The sequence below is a fragment of the Chenopodium quinoa genome, unplaced genomic scaffold (assembly GCF_001683475.1).
Source record: "Chenopodium quinoa cultivar QQ74 unplaced genomic scaffold, ASM168347v1, whole genome shotgun sequence".
Lineage (NCBI taxonomy): Eukaryota > Viridiplantae > Streptophyta > Magnoliopsida > Caryophyllales > Amaranthaceae > Chenopodium > Chenopodium quinoa.
Window position 1 is genome coordinate 1,041,026 of NW_018743920.1, and position 17,521 is coordinate 1,058,546.

A 17,521-nucleotide genomic window follows, 5' to 3' on the forward strand; every position below is an offset into this window, starting at 1 on the left:
GAAAATCAATAGGATAATCAGCAACTTTTGTGTGCGGCTGACCACACCGTATGACCAACTGACACACACCAAGTAACCCCTAACCGATAAGTAACCCCCAATCGACCGAGTAACCCCTGACCTACCAAGTAATTTCTGATCGACCAAGTAACTCCTAACCGACCGAGTAACCCCTGACCGACTTAATAACCCATGACCAAGTGAGTAACCCCTATAGCACTAACAAAATAACCTTCATAATGGTTGGCCACACGATATAAAAGTTTGTGTAGGACAATAAATGCGAAATATTATGAGCAAATCTTAGATGAGAGGAAAAAATTAGCTCTTAAAAACATAGAGAAGGTCATAGAAAAAATTGCCAAAAATGAGCATAGCTCCATAGAAGTCAAATTGTCATTATACTAAAATTGGTAATGATAAGATAAGAAGAAGAGTTATTTTTTGAAGACACACGGTCCGCGTGTAGTGGTGAACTGGTGATAATAGCAATCGGTCCGTGTGTAGTGGTGAACTGGTGATAATAGCAATTATTGAAAGAGATGCAAATTCAGTGGTCCTCTTTCTATCTTCAATCTACTTGTATAAGTGTTTTATGTACCACTTGCCTGTTTTTATGTCATTATTATTATTTCTTCAAAAAAACTTACCTATTTTGTTGTTGTTACTTGTTAGTAGTAATAGTAGATGTAGCGGTAGCATTGATAACTGTTTCGGGGTTTTCTGATGTCCTGCGGGAGAGTTACAATTCCGAGACTGGAACCGGACGCCTGTACCTGCAAAATAACGGAGACTCCTGAGAGCTCCGCCTCCAACGGTCAAGTTAGTACCTGATTAAGGAGTAATTAATACAGAAATTAAAGTAATAAGGTCTCTCTAGGTGAGAGTATTTAATGTAGGTAATCTGCTTTGCTAGCGAGATCAGCCGGTTATTAGTGTGTTCCGTAAAAAATTCGGTCCCTTGATTAATGAGGATTAATCGAGTATTTATAGCCTTGGGAAGCGTGCAACTCTCTAGGTTTAAGGTAAACCTAGGGCCGATCGGGCTTCTAGACTGAAATGGGCCTTGATGGCCGGTTGTCCCATTTGGCATGGGTGGACACGTGGCGTGTCTTAAGTGGTCCGTGGAGGACGCGTGGCGGAACCTGGTTGGTCCACTTGTCAAACGGCGCTTGGTGGATAAAAATCCCCTAATCATTTGCCCCTCACAGGTGGCACGCGACTGGTCACGTGTCGCCTGTGACAGGTGTCGCACGGTGACAGGCGACGGCCCGTTACAGGTGTCACCTTGCAGACGGCCGGGAGACTCTCCCGCCCAAATTTGAATTCGGAGGCGACCCTTCGCCTTCTCATTTTGCCTATAAAAGGAAGTGCTGACTTCGGTCATTTTCACATTTGAGAATTTTTGCGAGAACATTCGGACCCCTGAACTTGCTCTGACATTTTCGGACTTTTTCTGCCTACCGCCTGTTCTGACAAGCCGACTGACCCGAACTTTCAGGACTTCATCAACTGTCATCCGTTCAGGTAACTCAGTTCTCTTACTCTTAATTTTCTTTTTATTTTTTGAAATGGCACCATGGAAGCACACGACACGCCCTAAGTTAGTGATCAGCCGGTCACCGGGGACGGCTGAATCTAGGACTAGGAGTGCCGCCTGCCCTTTTCTGGACCCATCTTTGCCCTTTATACAAAGTCCGACTGAATCTGTGTCTATGCAGAACGTGATGGCCAGAACAAAAAAGACTGCTAGAATATCAAACTCAGACGGCTCCTCCCAAAGGGTACTCCTTAGCGAAACATCTGACCAGGCGCCAGATGTGGAACGAGGCGACTGTCAAGCTGACAGTTCTGAGAGAGGGACCAAGGTGTTCCCTTCTCATCTAACCGTGGACATGTCCAATTTACCTTCTGCTCCTTCTAAGGGAGAGGAGGCGGGCCCCTCTAGGAGAGGGGAGGAGTCGTCCTCTTCGGACTCGTCAGGGGACGAGTCCGATTCCAGCTCTTCTGACCATAGTTCTTCTGACTCAGAAGAAAAACATAACCGCCTACAAGAGGCGAGAAGTTCCCATGCAGTGGAGAAGGGGGATAATTGGGCAGAGCCGTCCGCCTCTTACAGAGAGGAAAACACCCCCTACTACTGCAGGGTGCCCCGGGGCCGGATCGCAACCATGCGAGACAACGTGGCGAGCTTTATTGCTAACCACAAAATGGGCCCGGAGTATTTACTGTTTGTGCCGGATCCAGAAGATACTGTCGTCTGGCCGGCTGGTACCAGCTATGGTGACGGCTGTTTTGGCTGCTATGTGGCGGCCATCAAAGCTGGTCTGCGCTTCCCATTACATCCGGCTGTTCAGCGGATTTTAGATGGGTATGATCTGGGGTTATGGCAGTTAGCCCCCAACTCTTGGGTAAACGTACTCGGCTATGTGGCCGGGTGCGAACTGAACGGGGTGGAGCCAAGTTTTGAGGCTTTCGCCCACATGAACTATCTCAGCCGGACCCCTAAGTCGGGAGGTACCGGCTGGTATCAACTAACAAGCCACAGGGGTTACCTCATGACGAGAGGTAAGGCAAACAAATGGAAGGATTGGCGGAACACCTTCCTTATTATCGAGAGTTCAGACACGGAGCTGAACAAACGTTTTAACAAGTGGAACAGGGATCCGCCTCTTCTTGCAGGCGGCCGCAGCATGCCGCCTGTTCCCCCAAAGGCTAAAAGAGAGATCCTAGACAAAGGACTCTTCAAAGTAGAGACTAGGGTGAACTCTACTTCAGGGGTACGAGAGCAAGTACCCCTACACTGCGTCCCGAGCTTCAAGTGGCTCTATGATGAGTACTTCTTGGCCGCCTGTGGCCTCGGCAGTCGGTGCTCTAGAGGTAGCCGGCCTGACGAATACTCTGTTTTCTCACGCCTTGTTTACTTGGGATTTTTACTAACTTTGCTGTTTATTTCTTTCAGCCGACGCCATGAGTAAAATAACAGCATCTAAGACTGCGGCGGCCATGCTGCGGGTTTCGCTAATGAAGCAGTCGTACGCCGACTCCCCCAGCAAGGAGGCACCCTTGGTAAGCTTTGAAAACTCTTCCCCTTTAAGTTGTATTATGCATATACCAACTCTTTTTGTTTTCAGTCTGGCACTCCAAGGGCTTCTTCCTCGCAACAGCCGGACCCCAAGGCCCGGAGAACGACTGTTGCAAGCTCTCCTGGGTCTTCCAGGAAAACAGTGGCGGCTGAGAAGCAGCCGGCCACTTCTTCAAAAACCCAGGCGGGGCCGCCTAGATGTATGGACACTTGTTTGTAAAAACTCACTCTTGCTTCCTTCTTGATTAGGTCTAACTTGTTTTTCCTTTTGCTTAACGCAGCCGGCCCCCAGGGACTTGACTTGGTTGAGGTAGCCAAGTCAATGGTTAAAGTAGTTCCTCCCTCTGACAGGGAGGCGGTCAAGGGTGCCGGCACCCTTGACCTCGATGGAATTTCGGGGATCTTAGCTGAGGTATACCCTTTTGAAGTTCCAGGACGCCTGTTAACCCTTATGATTGGAAACTGACGCCTGTTTTTCTTTGTTCTTAGGCCCTGCTCCGAGTCAACAGCCTTCGCAAGCCGATTGATCGGAAAAACAAAGAGGTAAAGGCCGCAAAGGCTATGGCCGCCTCCAGCTGTGATAAAGCAATGTTTCAAATTGCCCAAAATGAAGTACTGACCATTGATCTTCTTTATTATCAGGCGCAGGCGACCGCCGCTGTTCGGGCTCAGCTAGAGGCGGCCCAAAAGAAGGTTGACGAGCTGGAGGGGACCGTCACCAAACTTAAAGCCGAGCTGAAGCCCCTTCGTCAGAAAATGCACTCTTACGAAGCCATGGAGAAATCTTTGGCTAACGTAAAAGAACGCCTGGTGAACCAGGAGAAGAGTCTTACCCAAGAGCTCTCGGACAAGGCCGAGCAAGAGAAACAAGAGCTCGTCCGGGAGATGGTGGAAGACTCCGCCCAAATCCAACGCATGACCTGGGAACGACTGTTCCCCAGTGCCGACTTTGCCTCATGGGAAAGAACGTACCGCCAGTGTTCGGAAATATATAATCAACAGATCCTGGCGGCTGCTGAAGAAGAGGCGATGGACGTTGCGTTGGAGGAGGAAGAGCCGGTTGTGGCGCTTGTGCCACTTGGGGGTAAGGCATCAAAAGATGATGCAGCTAAGGCCGAGTCCAGCAAGAAGAGTGCTGACCAGGCGGCTGCTGCTGATACTGAACTGCCCCCTTCTTAAGCTTTAAGTATATTTTTTCTTTTCACGGCCTGCGTGCCGTTTGCTTTGTAATTACCCGGCCAGGGGGCCGGGGTTTTGAATATTCTGCTGGTCTTTTATGGCCGGCTCATTTTAATCAAATTTTTTGTTTTTGTTCAAATTTGTCTAAGTATTTGAAATTTGCTCACTAGACAGACTGTTGTGTATGGCCGAACGTTAAGACAGGTACAAATAGTAAGTATGCCGCCTATGCCCCTGGACGACTGGTTGTCTGTTTCCAGGATAGATGATCAGTCGGCCATTTAATCAATCGGTATTCGAACTCTTTATTCAATTTGACCAAGTAAATAGAATTACCAAGTAGCCAAGGAATTTAAGTAGGAAAACAAGCGGCGGGTACCGGTTGTTTCCCTTTATTGCCAATGTTGGCCTCTAATTTGTTATTTGTTAACCTAGCAAGAGTATTGGTTGAGAGCCTTTGTTTATTAAAAACAAGTGGACGACTCGTACCTTTTAGGCTCAGTACTAAGTTTGAGTGACTATTAAGTTAACATAGGAGTTACTTAGTCTTCGTCACAATCTTGATTGAGTAGTAAAGGTATCAGGCGGCGTAGGCCGGCTAGACCCCTTGATTCACCAATGTTTGTTGGCTATTTACTCAATAGGTTATCCAGTAGGAATAGGGGTTCGAGTGCCCTTGTTTGTATAAAACAGGCGGACGACTCAAACTTTTTAGGTTCCATACCAAATTTGAAGGAGTGACTATGAGTTAACTTTGGAGTTACTCAGTCGCCGTCACTTTTGTTTGAGAAGTAGAGGTACCAGGCGGCGTAGGCCGGCTAGACCCCTTGATTCGCCAACGTTTGTTGGCTATTAACTCAATAGGTACCCCCTGCATTTATCCCAAGTAATACAGGCGGTCATCTGACTCAGATGTCAACTGCTACCACTGGTTTGGTTAGTGATAGAGTTATCCTTGTCTCAAAAACGGCTACGTGGTTGCCCTTTGGGACAGTCGTATAGGTGCCGTGTAATTAGTTTATAGAACAATGTTCCACCCAAAAGGGAGCTGCTCTCTGCGACGAATTTCATCCGAATGGATGCCGCCGGACGCCTGCTATAATGTTGGGACAGGTCGGATTAGTTTTTAAAAGTTAGATCAGTTGACTAGGCGCCTGGTCTGATCATTCGGCCGGTGGCCTTGGTAAGTTCTTGGTGAACGTAGGTGCTAAGTCAAAGGAGGGTAGCCGCCTGTTAGGCACAGGGTCGGCCAGGCCCTAATCTTTTTAGCTAAGTATTGTGAGTAAAATACTCAATGGAGAGTAGCCGACTGTAAAGGTACAGACGGCATGCCCCTCTGATGATAGAGTGAAAAAACTCAGTGGAGAGTAGCCGACTGTAAAGGAACAGACGGCATGCCCCTCTGAAGATAGAGTGAAAAAACTCAATGGAGAGTAGCCGACTGTAAAGGTACAGACGGCATGCCCCTCTGAAGATAGAGTGAAAAAACTCAATGGAGAGTAGCCGACTGTAAAGGTACAGACGGCATGCCCCTCGTAATACAAAATTGAATAGTAAGTGCCAACTTTATTAAGTAGCTCTTTACTTTACATCATTCAAAAGAAATATTTCTTAAGGTTATCTATATTCCAAGTTCGAGGCAACGGTTGTCCGTCTGGTGTTTCCAGACGGTAGGTACCGTCCCTGACTTCCGCATAGATTCGGTAGGGTCCTTCCCAGTTGGGAGTTAGTTTGCCAGACTCGTTAGCCCTACCAACTGCTTCCATTTTTCTAAGTACAAAGTCCCCTACTTTGAGTGGACGCCTGTGCACTTTTTTGTTGTATGATCTAGTCATTCTCAGGCGGTAGATTTCATGGCGCAAAACAGCATTGCCCCTCTTTTCAGGAAGTGAGTCTAATGCCAGGCGCATAGCTTCCCAGTTTGCCTCTTCGTCATATAGCATTACTCGAAGAGTCGGCTCGTAGTGTTCTATTGGAAGAACAGCTTCTGCACCATAAGTTAGGAGGAATGGAGTTTCTCCAGTCGCCCCTTTTTCAGTCGTCCTAATGGCCCAAAGAACATGTGGTAGTTCATCTGCCCATAGGCCGCCTGCTCGTTCAATTTTTTTCTTGAGATCGTCTGAGATGATTTTATTAAAGGCTTCTATCTGGCCGTTTGCTTGTGGACGGCCGACAGATGCAAAGTAATGTCCAATTCCTTGGTCTCCCAACCAGCTTTTGAGAACAGGCGTCTCAAATTGGGGACCATTATCAAAAACCATAGACATGGGAACCCCGAACCGAGTGATGACGTTTTTCCAAATGAATGAAATTACATCTTTCGTCTTGATTCCCTTTACAGCCTCCGCCTCTACCCATTTAGTGAAGTAGTCAACGGCAACAAGTATATACCTTCTGCCGCCTGTAGCAGGCGTATATGGACCCAGAATGTCCATGCCCCACTTAGCAAACGGTAGTGGGCTGTGAATGGTAGTGAGGTCAGTAGCCGGACGGTGAATTAATTTGCCAAACCTTTGGCACTTGTCACATTTTTTCACCATCTCCATTGCATCTGCTTCCAAAGTAGGCCAAAAGTAGCCCTGCCGCCTTGCCCTTTGAGCAAGCATCCTACCACCTATATGGGAAGCACAGAAACCAGAGTGAAGATCATCTAGTATCTCTCGTCCCTTTTCAGGAGTAACACACTTTAAGAAGGGTTGAAGGTGCCCCCTCTTGTGCAGTTCCCCCTGTATCATTTCAAAACAGGAGGCTCGTTTTTTCAGTGATGCCGCCTGTTGAGGATCATCCGGCAGTGTACCGTTTGTCAGATATGCCCTGATTGAATCCATCCAGGTTGAGCTTCTGTCTAGAATTCCAATAGGATTTTCCTCGATGCTTCTCTTCTCCATTACTTCCCAAAACACAGTTCGAGGAGTATCGGAGGAGGCGGATGATGCTAATTTCGAGAGTGCATCTGCCTGGTTGTTTTCTGATCTCGGTACTTGGATCAGATGGAAATTCTCAAGGGAGCCGACTGCTTGTCGGACCGCCTGTAAATATTTGATCATGGCCGGATGTGTTGCTTCGTATTCGCCATTGTACTGACTATCAGTTGTGAATCAGAACAGGCGTCTATTTTCCTTGCCTTTCTGGCGGACTCTGTCTGGGACGCCTTTCTTTTTCTGTCGCCTGTTTCTTGAACAGGCGCACTTTCCTTGACATTGTCAAGGTCTGTTTTTTCTCCACTTGACCCAGTGGCCTTAGCAGTGGGTTTGACATCCGAGAGATAGCACTCTCGGGCCATCCTCTGATCTCCCCTTAGGGAGCCGACTGTTCCATTGTCCCTTTCAAACTTAAGCAGCATAAGTGACGGGATTATAACAGCCTTGGCACTATTCAGGGTTGGGCGACCCAGAATCATGTTGTAGGCAGAGAGTTCCTCTACAACTAGGAATCGGACTACCATGTGTCGTCCTTCCCCTTTTTCGCCCAGGCGGACGGGTAGATCAACTCGTCCCAGTGGGTGGACGACTCCTCCTCCAAACCCTATTAAAGGGTGGGAGGCCGGATGTATGCAGTCCGTCTGATATTTCAGTTTTGACAGACATTTGCTGCTGATGAGATCTGAAGAGCTCCCAGTATCTATGAGGATTCGACCAACTCTCTGGTTGGCCACTTTACATTCAATAACGAGAGGGTCGTCATGCGGCCCCCTTATTCCTCCTAGATCCTCTTCAGTGATGACAATCTCAGGAAATGTATATTTGGACGGTCGTTCTTGGTGAACGGAATTTACATCTAACCGCCTTATATTATCTTTGTTGCCCCTAATAGTGGGGCCGCCTCCTGAGAAGCCGCCTGCAATGGTGTAGACGACTGCATCATCAGTATCGGAACTGTCGGCCTGTTGATTCTTTTTGGCCGACTGCTTTTTTGAGGAAGTATTCCCCGTAGATTTCTTGACATAAGTGTCAAGATCACCTTGATCAGCCAAGCGGTCTAGGTACCGCATGAGACTAATGCAGTCGTTGGTGTGATGACCAATGTCATCATGATAAGCACAGATTTTGTCTTGGTTCCGGTTGCTCGCAGAACCCTTCATGGGGAGCGGTTTCTCAATTGAGAGCCGTCCCTTTATTTCTTTTAGGATAAACTGGTTATCCTTGTTAAACACATACTTTGGGGAGTATGGTTTGAATTCCTTTTTCTTCTTGGCCGGCTGTTTAGAGGAATCAGCCGCCCAGACCCCTTTTCTTTTTTCATCTTTGTTGGACGACTGTTTCTGTCGTCCTTCTCTATTGTCGAACCTCTTCCCGTCCGACTGTTTCATTGTACACAGATCAGTCGCCTGTATATAGGCTTCTGCTTCAATCAAGGCCTCTTGAAGAGTCGCCACCCTTTTTCGAACTAAATCAAATTTGAAGGTAGACCCGTCTTTGAGACCTCTAAAAAAGTCAGTATAAGCTACCTCATCCGGTAACCCTTGAATCTGTATTCTCATCAGGTTGAACCGCCTGATGTAGGAACGAAGCCCCTCCTTTTCACCCTGCTGAATTGTTCCCAAATCAAGGGTCGTTTTCTTCGCAGGGATGTTCATTGCAAAGTTGGAGGCAAATAAGTAAGCAAGCGTCCTGAAACTGTTTACACAACCAGTCGGCAGGTTGCCGAACCATTGCTGTGCAATTCCCTTGAGAGTTGCTGGGAAACACTTGCACCAAGTGGGATCATCCAACCCTTGAAGGTACATCAGGTTGGTGAATGCCATCAGATGGTCTTCCGGGTTAGTAGTGCCATCATAGGCGCCTACTAAAACATTTTTTACTTTGGCCGGCTGAGCGGCTTCAGTAATTTCCTTGGAGAAGGCCGACGGCTGTTCACCAAGTCTAAGCAGCCGTAGCTGCCAGTCCATAGGTTGGACGTTTTTTGCTGCAGGTCCACCAAATGGAGGTGGCTGCATAAAATATTGTTGTTGCGGCACAAATGGTAAATTTGGTACCGCCTGCGCACTATGAAAGCCAGACTGACGGGAGGTGCCGCCTGACTGACTCTCATGGTACGACTGAGTTGGCCTCATCGAGGCATTTTGCAAACTGTCCTGAAAATTTGAAGTAGAAGCCGACTCTGATAATCGGTCACTCTTCTTCTGCTCTAGCAGGTGCCGAGCATCTGTGAACGTTTGCTTTGACCCGTCCGCCTGAATATGACGAACCGGTTTCCTATTTCCCGTAGGATAACGGAGTTTTGTGAAATCAAGAGCAGACGGCTCCCGCTTCTTAGATTTAGGATGGGGAGTCGCCTCTCGCCCTTGAACTGGCTTCCTCTTCAGTGAAGTGGAAGGTTTTTTGGCCGCCTGCTCTTTGACTGAAGCAGGCGGTTTTTTGTTGATCAACTCTTGGATCTCTCCCTTGAATCCCCTCATGAAGGTCATGAGTTCGTTCCTTGTGATGGGAGCAGACCCATCAGTCGGCTGTTGCCGAGCAAGCGGTGCGCCTGCTGGCTCGCTTCCTGTTTGAAGATACTCCCGTTCCCTTATTTCAGTATGACGGGTACGGCGGGCCCTTAGGGTCCCGTCTGGAGCTGTATGAGTTTCAACTTCAAATTCACTTTCGGTATCATGGTCCGACTGAACTTGAGGGTCGTCTAGGGGACGCCTCTCTTCTGGGGTCGGTATAGTTCACTGAGCCAACCTTTCAATTTATGCCTAATAATATTAATCTCCACAATTTTCGGTTTTACGTAAATTTAGAAGTATTAACCTACAAACTCTTAGGAAAGGGAGCCTATTAGCCTAAGTCATCATCATTTTGCTATATTAAAATTAACCAAGTTAAGAATAAAAACAAAAAAGTTCAATTTTTATTCTATGATATTATTAACATGAACAAAAGTTATAAAAAAAATTTATTTGTGAAAACATATCAAACTAATCAAAGTACTACGTAGATATTAAAGCAACATCGCCTTACACAAGAACTACTATCCTCTACTAGATTTAAGAATTCATTCATAGGGAGCATAATTTGGAGTGTAAGGAGATTCATCTTCCAGATCAAATATTACTTTTTAGAATATCAACTTTAGCATCTAATTTATTCAAATACTCCGTATAATCGTTGGACTAATTGAGTTCCTCTAGAATTTAAGTTACAATGTAATACCTTTAGTTACTTTGCATCTCAATTTGATAATTTTTTATTCTATTATTGTATCAAAATATCAAAAGTAGTTTAGTTATATGAACACTAATATGGATTCATAATTACGACTCTTCTTTGTTAATGCAAACTCTTAAATTTATAATTGACATAACTAAGTAGGGCAAAGCTACATCTACCCACCAGGTAAACTACCCAGGCCAATACTAATACAAAATTAAAATATCATTAATTATGTTGACTTGGACTCCACTATCACTACTCTTTATTAGTGATGGGTACGGTAGTTTATCCAGTAGGTAAACAAAAAAATTCCAAGTATGTTGAACTCAACCTAGCTTTAATTTAGAAACAACGTTATCCAAAGTTGAAATAACTAATTCCAACAATTATAATAGTGGGAGTGCACAAACAAAAATGTTGGAATAATAGTTATGAAAGAAGCCAGCAAAAGTTGGATTTTTTCTCCATCAAACTAGTCATAAAAATGGAGAATACCGACACTAAAATGAGGTGGAAGTACCTGCTGATTTGGACCGTAAATGACTAAATCACTGTCTTTCATATAATCATTTACTATTAGTAATAGTTTCTGCCTAACTCCAACTAACTTTGAGCTTATTTGGACATTATAGAGTAGTACTAAGAATTTTCTTTTATTAAATTAATTTTTTTTTTTTACAAAGTTTATAGTAGCATTTTTGCTTTATCTACTCTTACTTTTTGATGTCGTCTTCCTAAGATTTATGATCTCACTATTTAATAGTATCTTGCATTTAAATTGGCATCATCTTTTTTAGATTCCTCCTTCTTAGCTAGAGTTGTGTTGCGGGTGAGGATATACATGTAGTGAAGTAAAAGCCATTTGTAAATAAAGTTTTATATACACTCGGCCACTCGGGTATAGTTAACGTTGAAGCAAACTATATGTTATAGAAGAAGGATATAGCTAGTAGTTTAAATTTATATCTTAAAGTGTATATAAGTGAAACATATGCAGTTAGTTGATTACTTTTAAGATGAAAACCTGAACACCTCTTTTAGTCAAACTCTAGCTCCTATATGTGTTTGGTTTAATTCAATGAAAAAAAATTACATGGTATCAGAGTAATCTATGATCATGCCTATAATTAATTATTTCTTAGCTAGGAGGACCGCGTACCTATATATTAATTTGAAGGTTGTAGGATGAAAATGATTTGAAGAAATAATTGGAGCAATATAAGGATGAGTACGCGTGAAAAGAATAACTCACATGTAAGTTGAAATTAATTGTCCCACATTGAATAATTAAAGGAGAACGAGAATGACTAGCATATACGAACGCAGTAATTTTGGCATACCACTTCACTCATTACCACCAAGTATTCTCCTCTTACTTTGGCTTGATTTAGCCCTATAAGATTTGTCATTTGTTGCCTTATTTGAGTTGCTCAAAGGAGATAGAGATTGAAGATGTTGCCCCACCTTTAAATGGCATTCCTCCAATCTAGGGTACTTCGCTAGTGACAAATGTATTCCGTTGTAAAGTTTATAGGTAGAACACCACAACATAATGACATTTTATGCCCCTTGATAGTTGATACTACTTGGTCCATTATTCATATTAAATGATTACTGATTAGATAATGTTAAGATAATAGATGCATGTAGAAGTTAATAATAAAACAATAATAATCACGTTAATATAAAAACAATAATACTAACATACAGACGAATATCTACATCATAACTCAAAATTATTATAGATGTGTTTTCTTATGGAATATCATTGCTACTTACTAACTTATTGCTTAATGTAGAAGGGGTTTATGTTACCTTGTTTGCTGAAAAATAAAGAAAGACGAGGTATTCTATATCATATTCATATTAGATGTCTTAAATATATAAAATAAATGAAAAACTCTTAAAATAATGCTTATGCATGCAATAATGGGTGGAGAATCATAAAATTTCCTCATGTAGAAATTGTACATAGAAGTCTTTATCATATAATTTAAAATTGAAATGACACCTTATTTCAATCTGATATCAATGTTATTAAAACATTGTAAATACATTATGATAAATTCCCTCAATTTCAATTTGCCTCTAAGAGTTTTCAAGAGTCCCGTTATTAGCTATGAAAATCATAAATGACATTGAATCCGAAATCATCCAAATAAAATTGATGGTAACCATATTAGATTACCAAGGCTTTATGAACAAATTAAAGTCAAAACCATAACTTCAAGTGCTTTTAAACAACCACAATAATAATTTTATAATTAATTCAAAACAACCATTATAGACCTTAGGAGGGGTTTGTTGTGGTATGTACCTTATAAGATCATCTAGTTACTTACCCATAATAAGAGGAGTTGCTCGTAGATTCATGATATTAGAGTAAAAAATTTAGTGGAAAATGTTTATATTTCAATCCCTTCCTCCTATATCAATGTAAAAAATTCCAAAATTTGTTATTGTCGTTCGAAAATTGAGCGAAGAGGTATGATCCATATAGATATATATATTATTATCAACGCTCCACGTAATGAGATTTATTTATTGTTGTCTAAAAATTAAGCGAAAAGGTTTGATACCTATAAACGACTTTATCAATGCTCTAAGTTGCGCGCCCTCGTTAGCGCTCAAGGACAAAAGAAAAAGAAAGAAAGTTAATAAAGGAAGCAAAAACACTTAGAAGTGGTAAGGAGACAAAAGGTCTACCATGTGGTATAAGGCACAAGTGCTTATATAAACACCCAACTTATTAATTGCGGATGTTAGAGCCTAGTCTCTTCGTTATATCATTCATCTAAGGACATTATATTAGACAGGGTGGGCAATATATCATTTCTGCCTAACTCCAAACTTCTCTTCAAGAAACTACTACACTACTTATCCAAAAAGTTCCTAATGATATGAACCAATGAAGATAGGACACGAGTACAATTGTACAAATTCAATTTTATAAAGGTAGCAAAAATAATGGAGCATTTTGTGTTGTGGATGAATTATTGGGGAGATGGCCCATCGGAGCAATTGCATGCTTAACATTAACAATGTGTTAAACAATACTATAAAACTTAATTATATGTTATGGATCATTGGATGATTTGTCGCTGAGTAATGAGTGTAGGGTTTTTTTTTTATTTTTTTATTTTATTTTATTTATTTAATTTTTATAAATATTGGGGGTGTATTGTTTAATTATTATCTTTTTCCTTTTTTTACGGGATTTGTTAAACATCGCCCACAAATTACTACATAAAGCCCGCATTTTATAATTTTTTGACAAATTTGCCCTTTTTATAATTTTAACCGAAAACAAATTTTTCGCACTAAAAAAATGTGGATCACCGAAGAGACGTCGTCGGCGGCGATATGCACCGGAGAGTCGCCATCGTCGCCGGAAAACGAAGTTCGTAACGTATCGTAAGGACGAAATGGTGGCTGGCGCCTAGCCGAGAAGGCCATGCCGTGGTTGTGGCGCCTAGCCAGGACGCCGCCACCGTGGCATAGGCGCCTGGTGGGGAAGCCTCACCCATGGGAGTGGCGCGTGGCCAGGACGCCGGAGCCACGGCCGAGGCGCCTGGCCAGGACGCCGCCACCATGGCGGCGGCGTCCTGGCCAGGCGCCCCCACCGTGGCTCCGGCGTCCTGGCCAGGCGCCACTAGGGGTTGCTTTAAAAAAAAAAATTTAATTTAATTCTCTTTTTTTTTTTGTTTTAAACTTTTTTTTAAACAAGAACATAAAATTAAAAATTAAAAAAAAAAAAGAGGAACATAAAATTTTTTAAAAAAAAAACAACAAAATTTAAAACAAAATAAAAAAAAAAAAAAAATCAGAAACATAAAATTTAAAATTAAAAAAAAAGAAAAACAAATTTAAAAAAAAAGAAAAAAAAAATTATTTTCGAAAATAAAATTTCAAATTTAAAAACAAAAAAAAATTAAAAAAAAATATATTACGAGGCGCCTAGGCCAGACGCCGTGACGGTGGCGGCGGCGCCTAGCCCAGACGCTGGTGCCGTGGTGGTGGCGTCTGGGCTAGGCGCCGCCGCCACCGTCACGGCGTCTGGCCTAGGCGCCTCCGCCGTGGTGGTGGCGTCTGGCCTTGGCGCCGCCACCGCCTCCAAACTTTTTTTTTTTATTTTTTAAAAACAAAATTAATAAAAAATACCTTCTCGCCGGCAAACCGCCGTCCACCCGCCGCCGGTGCCGCCACTTCCTTGCCGGCCGCCTCGACATCGCTCGGAAAGTTTTTTAGAGAGAGAAAGTGGAAGTAGAGAATAGAGAGAAGAAATTGTGTTTTTTACTTTGAGGGCAAAAGTGTCATTTCACTCTAATTTTGTGGGCTTTATGTGGAGATTTGCGGGCGATGTTTAGCAATCCACTTTTTTACATGATCAAATAGTTAAAAAAGTATTTGGTGACTGACTTTTTCCAACTAGTTGATAAGCGAATTTTTTAATCCAAAATGAAAAGGCTACGTCTATTTTGGCATCGCTGGATGTAAACTAGAATAGTTACAACCTTATAGGCATACAACTAGAGGCTAATAGTTGAGTTTATCAAAACACTTCTTATTTGTTCAAATAGTCAACTTAAAAGCCAATAAAAACCTTCAATCAAAACAACCTATTAAAAATAGCCAATAATTGACACACATAAATAAATAAAAGTTAATTAAGCGGTCAGATAATATGAAATAAGTGTTACGTAAGTGATCATACAATTTAAACGGAATTACTAGCAAACGTCAATCATGAATTACTAGAGGGGATGTGAGGGGTGAAATGGGTGATGTCGAGTAATAAGTGATGGGGAATTTAGGAATCTTGTATTAGGGTAAATCAACTGAAAAATCAAAGCCAGCACATATATCCTGACTCCTGAGTACCAAAAGACTGATTCCTCATTCGTTGGGGATAACTGAAAAGGAACAACCATCCATTTTGGAACAAGAACAAGAATCCAATAATGTTATGATAAAGACCTTCATGAAATTGACGTTGAAAAAGGATAGATTCCTGGCTTTTTTTTTTTTGAAAAAAAAAAAAAAAGATAGATTCCTCATTAAAAGAAGAAAATAATTTGTTTTTTTTTTGTTGATGAACGTATCCTATTTAATAAACGAGAGTTGCCTTAAGGTTTGAGGACTAATCGGAATATTGGATGCTACCCTGTCGCTTATATAAGTAAACAACACTTACCATCACATTTCGCAAGTGATACGATCGTATATGGTACTACCTCCTAATTCTTTAATTAAACTAGTTTTTTTTGGTGTTTCACCCGATTCACCCTTTGAGCTAATTCAGATTCGAGGATCAGTTCTGAGTGATTAGATTCCAATCCTCTCCCAAATGTTGTTGCGGAGGATCGAACACGCGGTCCTCCCTAACAAGTGTAGCCCCAATCACCACTACACCAACCGCCAATTGGTTTTTAATTTAATTAGTTGATATCTATGTATTCTATCTCTGAGTTATTCTTTCCAACATAAGTTTCCTGCATAAGTTACCGATCAAATTCTTTCCTCAAAACGGTTCATTGCTCGCTGATTGGCTTGGAGTCCATACCCGATGATACTAAATCTTCTCGTCTGTTACTATTATAATGCTTAAGCACCAATAATCTATCATTCCATCTTCTTTCAAAGAACATTTAATAGATAGATGTTTCATTGCCAACTGCTGCATATCAATCACTAATCATACAGGCTAACCAAAGGGGTGAAATAAGAAATTTCCGAATCATATTACTCCGTATTGTTTAATAAATCTAGCCTCACTTATAAGCGTAACTAGTTAGTTTAATGATATAAGCGTACGATCTCGGAAGTGTTTAGGCATAAGACCCTATCAATCATGAATTAATGGGAGTTCCAGCTTACGTTGCTTGGACACTAGTATAAAAAATCATGTGATAATTTGGATAATATACTCATGGGAAGACAACAGTTAGCAGCCCATACATAATTAAACTAAAATCAGTGTTCTTTGCACAAAGACAAGCAGTAGGTCAGGTTCACAATTGGTCAAACACTCAAACACCTCAATTCTACATTGGATCCCTCCATCTTCAATTTCACAGGTTCCTACAGGCCAGGATCCTGTATTATTACTGGTTTTCTGTCATTCTTTATCAGACAGATTCTTACATATAAATAGAGGGGACAGACTAGTCATTTAATCTAGCTTTATATACGTCCCGAGCCATTCGAAATGGATTCAGGTCGAGTCAACTTCAGATTGAGTCATCCAAATCTATTGATTAAATCAGCCATTAATTAACTTTCAAGCCAAGTAGGATTTATTTTGGTTCATCAAAAAATCAAATTTAGTCTTGCTAGGTTTAGATTTAAAATGGTTTTCAGTCATATATTGGCAGGACGTTACCAACTAAGTTAGTTGTCATCAACATCTAATATCCACAATAATTGCTTCAATATAATTGCATGTCAGATATCCAACCTTTGCACTATTCCATAAACTGTCTTTGTCCTAGTCTGCAAAAGATAAGGCATGTTGAGTGAGAACTGAAGATAATACCTGCAGTCTGCAGATATTTAAACATCAGAAGAAACCAAAGAAGCTGAATCTCAGAAAACTTCCAGTTACAGATGATGACAGGTCTCAGACTTACTCGTAGTAGATATTGCAAGCTATACACGTGAACCAAAATGGTCATCAAATCACTATTACTTGTATAATTTTGCTCATGTTAGATCCTCATAACAAACTGCATTCGTACACAATCACAATCACATTGTCCCACCAGTCAATTTTTCACAGAAATAGGCCACAAGCTGATCTAACTCAAGATATCAGAGAGATTTTCAGGTTGGAACCGAATACTAACGCGTCTTTGTATGGTAAGCGCGATAATTTTAGCAACTCTCAATCAGATATGGGAAGAAAATCATTGCAATCTTTTTACAAGTACTTTATTAAAGAAACAACGGAAATCATTAACACCTTAACAAGTCGAGACAAGAAATAAGTCACAGATTGTTGGTTGGTATTTATTCATCGCATTTTCTAGTCAAACCAGAAATGAACTTCAATGTACATGAAATTAGCTAAATAATATGATGCTCTTAGCATATTACCGCATCAATTCAAGGAGACAACAGA